Source organism: Euphorbia lathyris, chromosome 9 (genome assembly GCF_963576675.1).
Source record: "Euphorbia lathyris chromosome 9, ddEupLath1.1, whole genome shotgun sequence".
In the NCBI taxonomy this organism is placed as follows: Eukaryota; Viridiplantae; Streptophyta; class Magnoliopsida; order Malpighiales; family Euphorbiaceae; genus Euphorbia; species Euphorbia lathyris.
Genome location: NC_088918.1, coordinates 28,819,614 through 28,836,313, shown reverse-complemented (window position 1 = coordinate 28,836,313; position 16,700 = coordinate 28,819,614). Strand labels below are relative to the sequence as shown.

Sequence of the window (16,700 nt, the reverse complement as noted above, 5' to 3'; positions counted from 1 at the left end):
ACACATTGTTTAAGAATATTTAACACTATTTGAATATTAAACATTTCATATATTTTTTTTTTTGTCTTTACCATATGGTTGGATGGTGATTTTACTATCCATAATTGCATTATAAAATGAAGACTAAAGCATCTAAAAAAATCCAAAGATTGCAGGCCAGCAAAACATTCCCAATAACAATAATATTTCTTGGATGGCAACAGCTTTATGAAATAAATAAATATAAAAAAAATAAAATAAATATAAATTGTTTTTACTATTTTTGTCATTTTAAGAATTATTAGAATGTCTAATTTTATTCGAAGCGAGATGAACACCGCCGAAGTTAAAGCCGCCTTAGGGCTTTCTTCACCGGACCGCCGCCGTCATTCCCACTCCGTTCCTCCCGACGACCCTATTCCCCCCTCTCCAAATATACCGCAAACCCAGAATCTCACATGGAAGGATATCGCCGCTGCAAAATCGTCTGGTTTGCCTCCCCGAGCTCGTAATGACCTGTGCGCCGCTGGGCTTATATGTATTGAAACCAGCGGAGACGACCCGCTTATCCCAATCGTGAAAATCGACCCTGAGCTGAAGAGAAGATTGGCCAAACCCTGGGAGGATGCACTCATAATCAAAATCTTGGGTCGGAACCTAGCCTATGTGGCCCTGCAACGAAGAACTTTGGAGATGTGGAAGCCTATTGCAGGGGTGAGCATGATGGACTTAGGAGAGGGATTTCACTTGGTCCAATTTGACAATGAGCTGGACAGAAGCCATGTGATCAATGATGGCCCCTGGATGGTCCAAGGCCACTACTTAACGGTCCAGACATGGTCAGTTGCGTTCAATCCGTCGGAAGCAAGCGTGGAAAAGTCGATGGTTTGGGTACGTTTCCCTCAGCTCCCTCTTTTATACTATGATGAGGATGTCCTTTTGGGAATTGCAGCTACCATCGGGAAACCGATTCGTGTGGATGAGAATACGGCAAAGAGGACTTGAGGAAGGTTTGCCAGAGTTTGTGTGGAGATTGATCTTCTGAAGCCTTTGATTGCACAGTTTGAGCTGGATGGGGAGATGCAGCGTGTGGAATATGAGGGGCTTCATACTGCTTGCACAAATTGTGGAAGATATGGGCATCTCAGGACAGAATGTTGTTGGCAAAGTGCGGTACCGACGAAGACGACAATAGGAGGTCACGACATGGTGACAGAGGAATCTGATAAAGGAGTGGATAGCACAGTACACGGGACCGCAGCCCCCCCAATTTCTAAAACCAGAAGTGAGACTCAAGTGACAGATTCTGAATACTATGGCCCATGGATGCTTGTGCCTAAAAGGAAGCAACCGACCCGTATTAACAATCAAGAAAGTAGCAGCAAAGGGGGGAAAGAGCACTGGAAAGATTCTAACCGGAACCCTTTTGCAAGCCATCCAGATCGGGATCATGCGAGTACGAGTAAGGTGATCTTTAAGGGCTTTAATGTGTTGGATAAGGTTTGCAATGAAAATGGAAGAACATGAGAAATTACAGCGCGCAAACAGAAAGGCAAGGGAGTAGGAAAACAGACATCTAAACAAAAAGAGAACAGGGAGCAAGGGCAGGTTGTGCATTTGAATAAGTTTGCAAACCTCTACCAAGATTCGATGGAGATAGAAGAGGGTGATCGCATACCTGGCAAAGGGGATCCTGTATAGGAGAGGGCTGGGACCTTGAATAGGAGAGGAAAACGATCTCGTTTTGAACCATACGTCAGAATGCCTCTCAGTGAAATGAATTCCAATGTGATGGCTGAAGCTCCGGCTATGAAAGGAAATGACCGCCTGATCCAGAAATTAAAAGAAAGGTCAGCAGGATTGGGTTTGGGGAAAAATGTTGGAATGGAGGAGCAGCCTCTAAGGATGAACTCTACTTGAGTTTGCCCGCTATTTTGACTCTCTTTGCTCCTTTAATTATGAAGGCCATCACCTGAAATTGTTTTGGTGTAGGTGGCACTACTTTTCAGAGAGCTTTGAGGCATATGGTGAGTGTGCATAAACTCCAGATTGTTTGTCTTGTGGAGACTCGGATTCCTGGAACCAGGGCCCCTGCAATTGGTAAGCTGATGGGTCTTGCGAATTGTGAAATTGTTGAGGCAGAGGGCTTTAGTGGCGGAATTTGGCTCTTCTGGGATGAAGCTCAGGTTCAGATTAATGTTAACGAAAAGAATTACCAGTTTATCCATTGCTTTGTTGTTCTGAAAGAAGGTGAGTGGAGGGATCTTACCTTTGATTTTACTGCAGTTTACGTTCGACCCCAAGTAATTCATAAACGGAAATTTTTTGAGGATACGGAACAGCTGCAAAGGAATATGACAGGCCCTTGGCTTCTATGTGGGGATTTCAACTATATTAAAGAGGGGAGTGAGAAGCAAGGAGGGTCGGTTCGGACGCTCAACAGGTGTGGGCCGTTTATTTCCTGGATTAATCAGCTTGAGTTAGTCGACTTGGGCTATGTAGGGCCGAAGTACACCTGGTATAGGGGGTCCACACCGAGGACCCGTGTGGCGTGCAGGCTGGATAGGGGTCTTTGCAACTCCGAGTGGCGGATTAAATTTCCTGCTGCTGTTGTTCGCCATCTTTAGAGAACCAAATCTGACCATACCCCGATTCTAGTATATTTGTTCAATAAACCAAGCAGACCAAGGAGCTCTTTTCGGTTCATGTCAGCATGGCTTGAGGATAATACATTGAATGATATCATTACTCATAACTGGAGCGATTCGGTTACTCTTGGCAGCGCGCTCAGTAATCTGGCTGACCGGCTATTGGTTTGGTACAAAAAGGAGTTCGGAAATTTGTTCATTCGGAAGAAGAGAGCTTACGCTCGCCTTAGTGGCATTCAGGCCAGACTGGCTAGTCGGTGCACTAACGGGTTGCTAAGACTTGAAAACAAAGTGAGGAAGGAGTTGGAGACTATTCTGAGCCAAGAGGAGCTGTATTGGGCTCAACGGTCTCGAGTTCAATGGTTAAAGGAGGGGGATAGAAACACCAAATTCTTCCATCTTTCTACTATCATCAGGAACAGACGCAACTATAAGATGGGCCTAAGGGGTACAGATGACCAATTTTAATAAATTAATAAGATAATAATTTTTTAACTTGCTATTAATTTAAACACGTCCCAACTCAGTCGTGAAAATCATATCCTAAGTCCATCCTACGTAAATTCATAATAATAAAAATCAAAATTTAGATTTAAAAATAAATATTGATATTAAATAAACTAAAATTTTAATTTTAAATATTTTTAAATATTTTTTATGTTGTAAAATATAAACTAATTAATATTAATAAATTGAGTTGACTCGTCCTACTTCTAGAAATTTTAAACTTGGCTCAGAAATAGACATTGCTTAGATGAACCTATGTTGAGAGTATATTTAGTGTTATTTTCTTTTATCCAGCATGACTTCGGGAATGGCAACGGGTATTGTACTCGCAGGTACCCATCACTATTCAATCCTAATGGGACTACTAGTACCTTATATAAAAGGGTATAAGATCAAAATGGGATGGGTATGAGAATACCCCCAGAGTATCCGGTACCCGTTAAACGGCATAACTTTTTCATATGATAAAAAATATTGTTGTTGTTTAGATGTAAAATGGGAGATTTGAACCTCAACATTTTTTGTTTAACCATTGAATGATACCACTAAACTGTTTATTTTTATTAATTAAGGTTCAATATGTTCAATTTTTAAATGAATAATTTATTAAATTTATACTTTTTTAAATTTGTGATATTTTTTGTTTTGTTTATTAATTCTTAACGAGTAAGGGTACTCGTGAATTAAATGGGACGGGTATGAGATGCAAAAAGTATACCCGTTATAGTAATGGAATGAGTACAGATAATTAAAAAATAAACGTGTAAGAGTTCAGGATTGGCATTACCCGTGATATCCTACCAGTTGACATCCCTAGTCTGACTCATTGAACGCTATAGATCTAATTATATCAACCTTTTGTCGGACCAATTAAATATTTTTCGCGAATTAAGCACTAAAATTTGTTCGCATGATAGACCCAAACCTAACGCGACCGCCGCCGTCGTCCTCCTCTACCTCACCACAATGTCCTCCGCTAAGCGATGGCCCCGGCCAGTCTGCCCACATCTCTTGACCCCGATCATATAGTGACACTGTTAGTATGGATTCTCAACGACCTGCGTCAAGAACTCTGGTTGATCTACGGACCTCTGGCCTTGGAAAAATTGAATATACGAATGGTAACCCCCTTTTCCCAAACATCACGATTGCCCCCCCCAACTGCTCAATGAATGGACTCAACCATGGTGTGATGCGTTAATTGTGAAAATTTTGGGCCGGAATGTAGGATTTATAGCACTGTGAAACCGAGCAATAGAACTTTGGAAACCGAAAGGTAAAATGGACTTCATGGATTTGGGATTTGGTTTCCACTTGGTGAAATTCGAGCTTGCTAAAGACAGAGATAACGTTATCCAGAATGGTCCATGGATGGTCCAAGGACATTATTTAACAGTCCGTACATGGTCTCCCCAGTTTGTCCCCTCTACAGCCTCAGTGAATTCGAATCTTGTTTGGGCTCGTTTCCCAGAACTCCCGTTGCACTTTTACAATGAAGACTACCTCATGCTAATCGGTAATTCCTTCGGCAAAGCGATCAGGGTTGATAAAAATACCTCCTCTAAGTCACGGGGTAAGTTTGCTAAAGTATGTGTGGAAGTTGATCTAGCTAAGCCTCTGGTTGCACAGTTCTGTATTAATGGAGTGGCTTACCGTATCGAATATGAAGGGCTCTATGTGGCATGTGTGAAGTGTGGCTGCTACGGTCATACTAAGGAGGAGTGTTCGGCTATTGCCCCGATCCAAAGGGAAATTTCTCCCCTCAGTCCGTTAACAATGCAGGACGTCTCTCCTCCTCAACATGCGAAGACGCCCACCCAACCAGATAGTTCACCTGATACCAATCCAGATACAGCACCAAAGAAGACCCTTCAGAGTAATGACAGAACAGCTGCAATGGACCCTAAGGACTATGGGGTGTGGATGATAGTCCCTAGGAGACCCTATAAACCGCGTCCAAAGAAACAGGAACCACCAGTGCTACCTGCTGACCTCCCTCTTGACACTAGCGTCGGGCCGAATAACAAACTGTCTACAACGAGTAAATTGATACGGGGCCATAAAGGAAAGGCGACTGCAGCTGATCCTGGAAGCTCCAATTCTAAACCCATATTCACGTTCGGTAGCTCCCCAGCTGAGGCAGGCCATGGAGATAATGTACAGGGGTCTCGAACGCCAGGTTTTGCTCCCTTACAAATACGCAACATCTTCCAAGAGTTATGTGATAATGCCCCTGATGCATCCATGGACATTGACAATGCTCAGAAAGGCAAAGAGAACCAGATACCAAATGAGAAATCCCCAGGGAGAAATAAGAGAATTCGTGCAGATATAAATCTGAAGGACCCCCCTTGGACCTCGCGATTTAAATGTGGAAGAAGTCCCCATGGGAACCCTGTAGGGAAGTGTAATTGACCAGGTTAGGTCAGCTTGTGTCAATTTTCGATCTTGATATGTTTATTACATGGAATTGTTTTGGAGTCGATGGTAATGAGTTTCACCGGGCTCTTCGTCATCTAATCTCTGCTTTTAAGCCTGAAGCTCTTGTTTTGCTTGAACATCGTCTTCCATCAGCCCGTGCTGAAGAGTTGAGGAGGAAATTGAATTTTTCTAATGTTGAGGTGATTGATACTGAAGGGTTCAGAGGTGGCATCTGGATGTTCTAGAATGGATTTGGGATGAACAACAGCTCCGAAACATGGCGGGTGAGTTCTGTCAACATCTTTATTGTGAGGACCTTCCAAGAAGGATCCAGCTTCAATCTGCACATGGCTTTCCTGCGATTGATAGGACTGGCTATCTGGAGTTGAGCCGTCCATTTACAACGGAGGATGTGAAGGAGGCTCTGCGAAGCATGGCGCCTTGGAAGGCCCCAGGGCCGGATGGGTTCCAGGCGGGCTTTTTTCAGAAATTCTGGGATAAGGTTGGAGCTAGTACCAGTGATTGTGTCCTGCAAGGGCTTAATACAGGGGTGCTTGAGGATGGTCTGAATAATACGTATATCTCCCTTATTCCGAAAGTGAAGGACCCCGAGAGTATCACCCAGTTCAGACCCATTAGCCTATGCAATGTGAGCTACAAGCTAATCACTAAATGCATCACGAATAGGCTGAAATTGATTCTCCCAGGTATTGTAGGGCCTATGCAGAGCAGCTTTGTTCTAGGAAGACAGATCTCGGATAATATTGTGATGATACAGGAGACCATTTTCTCCTTCCAATGCAGTAAAAACAAGAAGAAACATATGTTGCTGAAGCTTGATCTCGAAAAGGCCTATGATCGGATAAACTGGAATTTTTTACAGGATACTCTTAGGTTGCTTGGCATTCCCCCGGGGCTTATCAGGGTGATTATGAACTGTGTGACCACCCCCGTGATGCATGTTTTGTGGAATGGAGAAAAAGGGGAAGGATTTAGACCAACACGTGGGCTCAGGCAGGGTGATCCGTTGTCCCCCTATCTTTTTATCCTTTGTCTGGAAATATTAAACCACTTGATTCAGGATGCGGTGGAAGCTGGGGAGTGGAAACCGGTTACTCTCTCTAGGAATGGCCCTAAAATCTCTCATTGTTTCTTTGCTGATGATATTGTGCTATTGGCAGAAGCATCAAGGGAGCAAGCGGAGGTGATCAAAACAATCCTGGGTGTTTTCTGTGATGGCTCGGGGCAGAAGGTGAGTCTTGAGAAATCATGCTGCTTCTTTTCTGCTAATGTCCCGTTACAGAACCAGAATCAGATTACTGAGACTTTGGGAATCAGAAGCACCAAAAACCTTGGGAAGTATTTAGGGGTTCAGCTTGCTCATGAGAAGATTAACATGCACTCATTTGATTATGTGATTGACAGGGTCCGGAGCCGCCTTGCAGGGTGGAAAGAGAAGAGCTTGTCCTTCGCCGGGCGTACCACATTGGTAAAATCTGTTTTATCGGCCCTCCCAGTCTACACCATGCAAACTGCGGTATTCCCGGTCAGTGTTAGCAAGAGACTAGACAGCATGAGCAGAAGTTTTTTGTGGGGAAGCTCAGATAATAAGAAGAAGACGCATCTGGTAAAGTGGGATGTAATTTGTAGCTCTAAAGACAAAGGGGGGCTAGGAATTAGGCAGACCAGAAAGGCTAATCTCGCGAATGCATCGAAACTGGGTTGGAGGCTACTCACGGAGCCGGACTGTGTTTGGGTTAGGGTCCTCAAGGGGATTTATGGGGGTAACAGGAGTGACATGGAGCTGTTTAGAAAGAAGAACCCCCAAAGTAGCATTTGGAAGAGTATTGTTCAAGGGGCGGCCATCCTAAAAAAAGGTATTAGCCGCCTAGTTGTAACGGGGCGGGAGACTAAGTTCTGGAAGGACAGGTGGCTGATCGACGGGTTATTATGCGAGAAAGCCAGGGCTATGGTTACAGACAAAGAAAAGGAGAAAAGAGTGGCGGACTACTAGCATGAAGGTCAAGGCTGGGATTGGGACAGCCTGCGTCTGACCCTTCCGCAGCATGAGCTCTTTAGGCTCGCGGCTACTGTTCTATTTGGTGAGGAAAACAACATGGATGGTTGGACCTGGGAGCCGAACAAGTTAGGGAGCTTCTCGACAAAAACCGCTTACGAGTTGCAAGGGAGCCAGTCCAGCGCTGCGACTAGCGGTTGGTCTGATACAAAGTGGAAATTGATATGGGGTATCCAGGCAACCGAGCGGATCAGGTTCTTCCTTTGGACCGTTGGACATGAAGAAGTTCTCACTAACGTGAATCGTGTTCGACGGCACCTTAGTGTCGATGACAAATGCGTGTGTTGCGGAGAGAAGGAGGACCTGATACACTTACTGCGTGATTGCATTGAAGCCCGGAGAATCTGGCTGTTTCTAATCTCGGTAAGTAGGCGTTTGGAGTTCTTCTTCGGAGACTTAAGGGCGTGGATGATGGAGAATATAAAGTCTAAGGAGAAGTGGAACGGGATAGCCTGGGCATCGGTTTTTGGGATCTGCTGTTCGCTTCTCTGGAAATGGAGGAATGGATTGGTGTTTGAAGGTGTTGGGCGTGGGTTGATAGAGAGGATCGATGAGATTATTCGGCAAGCAAAGGAACAAGCCGGGGCTGGTCGTTGCTGTCATAATAGTAGCATGGCGACACCGATTTCTGCTGATCGGCTGGTGCAGTGGGCGCATCCGGAGGAAGATTGGATTAAAATTAACAATGACGGTGCGAGGGGTAAAGAGTCGGGATGGGCTACTTGTGGGGGCTTGGCTCGGGATAAACGCGAAAACTGGATTAAAGGGTTCTGCTGCAATTTGGGGATTTGTTCGGTAGATCTAGCAGAACTTTGGGGATTGTTTTATGGTATTGAGCTAGCTCGGAAGATGGGTTGGAGAAAAGTCGTGTTTGAAATGGACTCAAAGGTGGTTGTGGATGCAATGAATAAGAGAAGCACTAGTTCTTTTCGTTATGATTGGCTGATCAAAGAATGGAGGAGACGTATTGATTCGGATTGGGAAGTCAAAGTTGTTCATGTCCTTCGTGAAGGAAACAGAGCAGTGGATTTTTTGGCACATTTCGTAGGAACTTTGAACTTGGGGTATCACGGGTGTGACAATCCCCCTGCAGGCCTAATGGACATCATCAAGACGGATATTTGCGGCTCTGGGATTCTCAGGAGAGCTCGGGATCCTTCCTAAGTCTCTTTGTTTTGCTTTCGGGCCTAGGCCCTTCCTACTGTTCAAAAAAAAAAAGAATTATTAGAATGTCTAAAATGAACAATTATAAAAAAAGGTCTAATATACAAATAACCCCTGAACTTATCCAAATGTTGCAATTGCCCCATCCAACTTTCAATTGTAACAACTTACCCCTTAAACTTGTCTAATTGTAAGACATAACCCCTCAAACTTGTCCAATTGTAAAACATAACCCCAAATTGATGACATGGACTGCAATTGAAGAAACACGTGAAATACAAAAGATGCAACACTCGTGGAGTATGATAATTAGATCTTTGGTGTGGTACGAATCCGGGGAAACGTTTTTACGGTTGCTTCAAGTATGAGATAAAAAAAATTCCCAATTTGGGGTTATGTTTTATAATTGGACAAATTTAAAGGGTAAGTTGTTACAACTGAAAGTTGGAGGGGGCAGTTGCAACATTTTGACAAGTTCATGGGTTATTTGTGTTTTAGGCCAAAAAAAAAAAAAAAAATTAGTGTAAAATGAACAATAATAATTTGATGTAATTTTCCCTAATTTGATCACTTGTGAATCTGTACTCTATATGGCCCAATTGTATGCACTATGCAGGCCAAATCCGGCTTGAGTGAGTAAGAAATTTATGATAAATTTACAAGTTTATATCCATGGCTTGTTAATTATGGCAATACTAATATTGTGGATTTTATACTTTATTTATAACATAAAGAAATTTTGAACTTTATGTAATGTTAAATTTAAGCAATTTTTTAAAATAAAAGTTGGGAAGCGGTAAAAGCCCGAAGCGAGGACATCCCAACTAGATTGGCACTCTCATACCGAACCAAAGCAAACCCAAAATATATTGAAAAAGGAAAATACAGGAAGAGAAAAGTTTAAGTGAGCCCTATATACTATCGACCGAGAGGGAGGAATAACATAATTCCAGATGAACTTGTGTCACTGGACATGAACCGTGATGTTTTCCAATGAGTCATAAAAATATTTAATCGAAAGTGCCGGTGGAAAAAATGTTATTATTTCATCCATAAAAAAATAGTCAATTTCGACATAAGTAATAATTTATTAATATTAATAATTGAACTAATCATTATGTTTGCACCAAAAATAAAGTTTTTTTTTTATTGCATACCCTGGTTTACTCTTTTCATGGGATAAACTTTTCTTTTTAGGAAACTTTTTCTTAAAAGACCTGTTTATGAAACTTTTCATTTCGGGCAACTTTTCATATTTTCCTAGTACATCGTTCACTTAGGATTTTCTAGAGTGAACCTTAGTTTCCCTCAAGGGAAACATCTAAAATACTGTACCAACTTCCTAGACGGTGTACCTTAGGGGAAACCATGGTCTACCTTAGGGGAAATCATGTAGTGTACCTCATGGAAAATCATAGTGTACCTCATGGAAAATCAACTTCCTATAGTGGACATCAGGGGGGACTTAAAGTAAACATATGGGAAATCATGTAGTGTACCTCATGGGAAATCATAGTGTACCTCATGGGAAATCAACTTCCTATAGTGGACATCAGGGGCACTTAAAGTAAACATAGGGGAACCAAGTGCCAGCTAATATTTTAACGTGTTTTCGTGAGCCAATTAAAAAGCAGGAACAATCAGAAAGTGTACGTATCAATCCATCATGGAAGTTAAAGTGGAGGTTACTCAATGTGGTGGAAAACGTGGATTAGTGGAAGCAAGCAGGAAGTTACCTCCAACATTTATAAATGGAAGGAATCACGATGAAATAGCCCCGACCGATCAACCAACTCAACAAACCCAAGCAAAAACTCTAGCAAATTATCCTTAGACTTCAGCATCTTTAGATTTCTTAGCTTGTTCCCTTAGTTTCAATTTTCAGATCTAAAGTTCATTCATTTCCTAGTACATTTTTATTTTATTTTGTTGTTCAATCGTTTCTGTAAGGTCGGTATCGTTTTGATAATCGAATCTTTGGAATTTTACGGTCTCTTTTATTCCATACAATCGTTCTGATATTTAGAAGTTAGAAAGCGCACTTAATTTCATTCCATAGTTTGATAATACTATAATTATCTGGCACGCCCGCAATTTTCCACAAAAGAGCCAAACAAAAATTGGCACGCTCGGTGGGACCCACAAAAGAGCCAAACACATTATTATTATTTAATAAAGTGTTTCTAATTATAATTTTCTAATAATAATAAAAAAACATGAAAATTATCCAAATAATAAAAGATATTAACATGTTACAGATGGTCAGTGCTTTCTATCTGAGTCAAATTCGCAACTAAGGAGGAGGCGTGATATTGCAACTTGTTTGGGTTAGGCCGTGAATTATAGTTCGGGACCAAATAATGTTCAGATCGGTTCAACTTCTGGCTTTGTGGATAATTCAATTCGGGTATATTGGCAGCCTCCGATATTTAGAACATTTAAACTCAATTGTGACGCTTCCTTTTTTATATGATCATCACAAGCTTCTTTCGGTGTGGTGGTTCATGATTGCAATGGTTTGGTTTCAATTTCAGGTGGAAGGTCTATTGGTTTCACTATGATTGCTTTACATGCTGAATTATTAGCCATTCTATTCTCTTTGCGTGTGGTTAAAAATTGTAGTTTTCAAGAAATTATGGTTGTACTAATTCAATTTCAGCGATTTCATTACTAAAAGGAGATCAAAACCTATCCAATTGGCTTGATGTAATTCTTGATGATATTATTGAAGTGATATGAGTTCTTGTTTCAGATGAATTTGCTTTTTAGAGATGCCAAGCAAATGTTATTGCATATAATTTGATAGTTTAGACACGATCTCTTTCTTCTATGAAATTTTTTATTAAAAAAATTCATGTTTGTATTTCTTATTGTATTCAAGATAATGTTTCTTTTATTGTTTAATCTCCTAAAAAAATAAAAATAAAAGACATTAACTAAAAGCATGTACACATTTAAATACAAAAATTAAAAATATAAACATATTAATAAGATTTAATTAATAAGATAAAAATTTATGTTATCAAAAAAAAAATTAATAAGATAAAAATTTATTTAATAAGATTTCAATTTAATATTTAAAATTATAACATATAATAGTCTCTACCATATACCTCATCTGTTTCATATTATACATGTCGTTTTAGAGAGTTGCACAGAAATTAAGGATATTAGAAAAAAGATATTATTGCTCCTTATTTATTGATTCCACTATTTATTTATTCTATAATAAGTCCATTATTCTAATTATTTTTCATAAACCCATGTTTTATAGTAGGAAAAAAGATGATTTAACGTGTAATGATCATATAAAATGAAACAAAAAAGAGTATATAGAAAGACATGTAATATGAAACGGAGGTAGTATATTATTATAATTTTTTGGAAGAATATATTATTATAATTTTTAATTACAATAAAAAAAAAATTATCAGAATACTAAAAATTACATTAATTAAAAAGTACGGAAAATTATTCAAAAAAAATACGAAAAATTTAAAATTAAAAACTAAAAAATCTTTTTTTTTGAAAGGAAAAAAAATATTATTTTCATATTATATAAAATAATATTTTTATAAACTAGTAAAAAGAATTAATGAACTTACTCTAAAAATATATTAAGACGTTATTATGCTTTTCAATCAAAGTGGAGCCAGCCATCTGGCCATGGGTCGGGCTAGGCCGGGCCAGGCCGACTTTTGTATAAAAGTCCTCAGCCCAAGCCCAGTCCAGCCCACTAGTAATTTAGGCGTGGCTCGGGCTGGGCTCGGGCCGGGCTGGGCTCGGACTTAAAAATCAAATCCCAAGCCCAGCCCATGTAAACCCATCTAAACATATATATATAATTTTTTAATTATAAAAAATAAATTTTAATACTTAAAAATAAATATTTAATATATAAATATATAAATATAAAAAATTTATTAATTAATATTAGTAGGCGGGCCGGGCTGGGCCGGCCCGTGCTATTTGCATTAATCCCAAACCCGCCCAAAAAATAGGCGGGCTTTAACGGGCCTGGACCGGGCTGGACCTAACATCAATTATCATTGTCCAAGTCCGACCCAAGGGACATGGGCCTGGACGGGCCGGACGGATACCCGGACCCGTGGACAAGTCTAGCCATCACTAAGCTCCTACCTTTCCTTAAATCTTAACGCTAATCCCGACGGGGACAATTTTTTCTATATTTTATTATTATATCCATTTTTAATAAATAAATAAATAAAAGAAACGGTACTAAAATTAATTTTAAACGTTAAAGTATCTAAATATAGCTCCAACAAACAGCACTTAATCTTTCCCTCCTTTCCTACTCAAAAAAATCTTTCCCTCCTTTCTTCTCTTCTTCCCCGTCCTCTGTATATGCGATAATACCGATTTCGAAATGACTGTGTTCGGAAAATCCGGCACCGGAAAACAGGTCTTCCCTGTAGATTACCAATCCGAAGCTTCCCCAGCGTCTCCTCGACGCTTCCCATATTAACGACTTGAAGTCGGCTTTCGAGTGTCTCGACGATCCTTTCGTCGACGTTAATTTTGTTGGTACGGTGAGCTTGAAGGCGAAGAAGACAGAAGTTTTGCTTCGCCATGAATCGCCGCACGAAGTTCGCGTTGATTATCAGGAGTTTAAGACTGATGTCTCTGCTCTGTTTCTCGCTGCTCATACCGGAAATTTAACGCTCGTCAGAAAATTACTGGTAATGTATTCATCTTTTTTTTTGGATATCGAAAGGATTGATGAAATAAGAATGTTCTGATTATTTACGTAATACTGAATTCATCATTTTGTAGACCTGTGTTGCTTTTGAACTGATTAAAAAAAAAATCAGTTTAGGGTTAATCGGACGCTTTATATGTGGTTATGCGGTATAAGCTTCTTTTAAAGAGATAATTTGATTTAATATATTATGATCAAGCTCTAATTAGTATTTCGATTGTGGAATTAGGTTGCTGACATGTAATATTTTCCTGGATATCTTTAGTGCAGTCTTGTACACAAGGAAGATAAATCCATATAAAATCTGACAGATTTCTTTTTATCAATTCCATTTTAAAATGATTAACAACTTTATTTCACCATGGGATACTTTCATCCAGAAATCCAATGTTGTCCTTTAGCGGAAGCAATAATAATTCTTTATCTAGAATATGGGTTCAATAATTATCAATACATGTCTTGTACTAAGCATAGGTAACAGAGATTTTGGCATTATAAACTTTTGTTTTTGTGTTTTATTACAGAAAAAAAAATGGTGATATGGATTTTCTGATACAATTTTGGTGTAATTTGTGTGGCAGAGCGTTGGAGCCGATGTGAATCAGAAGCTGTTTCGAGGCTATGCCACAACAGCAGCAGTAAGGGAAGGACATTTAGATGTTTTAGAGGTGCTTATCAAATGTGGGGCATTTCAGGAGGCATGCGAAGAGGCTTTGTTAGAGGCGAGCTATCTGGGTCAGGCCAGACTTGCAAGGCTGCTTATGAGTTCTGACCTTATAAGCCCACAGGTTGCTGTTCATGCTCTTGTTTCTGCCTGTTGCAGAGGCTTTGTCAACGTTGTAGACACACTCATCAAGGTAAGCAGTTAATGCCACAAGATTACCTTCTTTATATATGCACATCAAAACAATGGAAATGTATACATCAAGGTAAGCAGATAATGCCACAAGATGACCTTCTTTATATATGTACATCAAAACAATGGAAATCTTATACATGATTCTGTATAGACCACATTACCTCTCAACCTCGAACCCGATTAATCAGATCAACCTAAATGAAAGAGTGGCTTTAGTATTCTAGTACATTCTTAGCAATTAGATATTTTCTTCATAGGTTGATTTGCAATTGCAGTGAAGGATATTTCTGGACTTGCTGTTTGCCTTACTTATAGGTGCCTAAATTTAAGCCCAAATCTGAAATCATATGCTTCATCAAATTGATAATGTTGATCTGACATTGGTGATCTTAATTGGTGGCAGTGTGGAGTGGATGCCAATGCAGTTGATAGGATTCTCCTTCAATCTTCCAAGCCATCGTTGCACGCGAATGTTGATTGCAATGCATTTGCTGCTGCAATTATTAGCAGGCAGATTTCCGTAGTTAGACTTCTCTTGAAACAGGTCAGCATTCGGGTGGACATCAAGGTGAGGCTAGGAGCTTGGTCTTGGGATACTGATACAGGTGAAGAATTTCGAGTTGGAGCTGGATTAGCTGAGGCTTACTTAGTCTCCTGGTGTGCAGTTGAGTATTTCGAAGCAAGCGGAGCTATTTTGCAGATGCTCCTTCAACACGTCTCTCCTAACATTCTTCACTTGGGGAGGACTCTTATCCACCATGCCATCCTGTGTAACAATGCAAGAGCAGCAGAAGTACTTCTAAAACATGGTGTAGATAAAGAATCACCCATTGAAACAACTTCGAGGAATGGCTAGCGTCCTGTTCATTTAGCTGCAATGCTCGGATCAGCCAAAGTTCTTGAACAGCTGATAATTGATGGCTGCAGTCTCAACTCCAAAACAGATTTAGGCGAAACCGCGCTGATGATTTGTGCTAGATATAAACAACATGAATGCTTAAAAATTCTAGCCTCTGCCGGTGCTGATTTTGGCTTGGTTAATTCAACCGGTCAGTCTGCTAGTTCGATTGCAACATCAAGCAGATGGGCAATTGGATTACAACAAGCAGTGATAGATGTAATTCAAGCTGGGAAGAATCCCAAATCAAGCAATATTTCAGTGTTTTCCTCCTTAACCTTTGTGATTCAGGCAAATGATATTGAGGCCTTGAGAAAGCTCATTGAGCAGTTGGAGATCGATCTCAACGAACAAGATGAAAACGGATTCTCTGCTGCTATGATAGCTGCAGCAGGTGGTCATGTGGAAGCTTTCTGGCTACTTGTGTATGCAGGTGCTAATATAAAGCTGCAGAACAAACGCGGTAAAACAGCAATCACTTTATCAGAACTAAACCACCATGATGAAGAAATTGAAAAAGTACTACTAGAGTATGCACTTGAAGAGGGACATAACTACTCTGCCGGCATCCACGCTCTACACCGAGCAGCCAGCCGGGGAGACTTGCATTTAGTTTCAATGTTAACCAGAAGAGGCTACGACATAAATGCAGCAGACATTGATGAATACACTCCACTTATGTTAGCTGCAAAACAAGGCCATAGCAAGGTATGTGAGCTTCTGATCTCATTTGGGGCAAGCTGTGAAATTGTGAATTGGAGGCAGGAAACTGCACTCTTGCTTGCCAGGGCGAATGGACATGGAAAAGATGCAGAAAATGTCATACTAGACGAACTTGCGAGACAACTAGTTTCAGAGGGGAGTCGAGTGAAGAAGCATACAAAATGTGGGAAAGGAAGTCCTCACTTTAAATCATTGAGAATGGTGAGTGGTACAGGAACATTGCAATGGGGGAAATCAAGCAAAAGAAATGTGATCTGTAGAGGGGCTGAGGTTGGTCCTAGTATAAAATTGATGTGGAAGATCCTGGAATGTTTCATGTGATGACTACTAAGAAGAAAGAGGTGCATTTTGTTTGTGAAGGAGGGGTTGAGATGGCTGAGTTGTGGGTGAGAGGAATTAAGCTTGTGACAAAGGAAGCCATCTTTGGTAGTGATTTTTTAAATGGTTTGACTGCTACCTCCTAGCCTAGTTTGTTACTGTAAAGATAATTAAACTTCATTCTTTGTCCCCAAAATACAATAATTAGACTTCATGTAAATTCAATGAAATTGTTCTGATCAATTAGTGTTATTTTCCACATGACATAACTGGGTGATGCTTAGTTATTATATAGTTTAGTTTGTTATGTACCACATCATAATTCCAATGAGCTGTTATAGCATGTTTAGTTGTAATTTTTGTTTTGGCTGCTCTCATCTTCTGTA

The 16,700-nt window shown here is 40.2% G+C and overlaps 1 pseudogene; it reads left to right on the top strand.

Annotated features, from left to right (window-relative positions):
- The first annotated feature begins 13,183 nt into the window (after positions 1–13,183).
- On the top strand, positions 13,184–16,460 carry LOC136207316 (uncharacterized; annotated as a pseudogene).
- Positions 16,461–16,700: the final 240 nt, after the last annotated feature.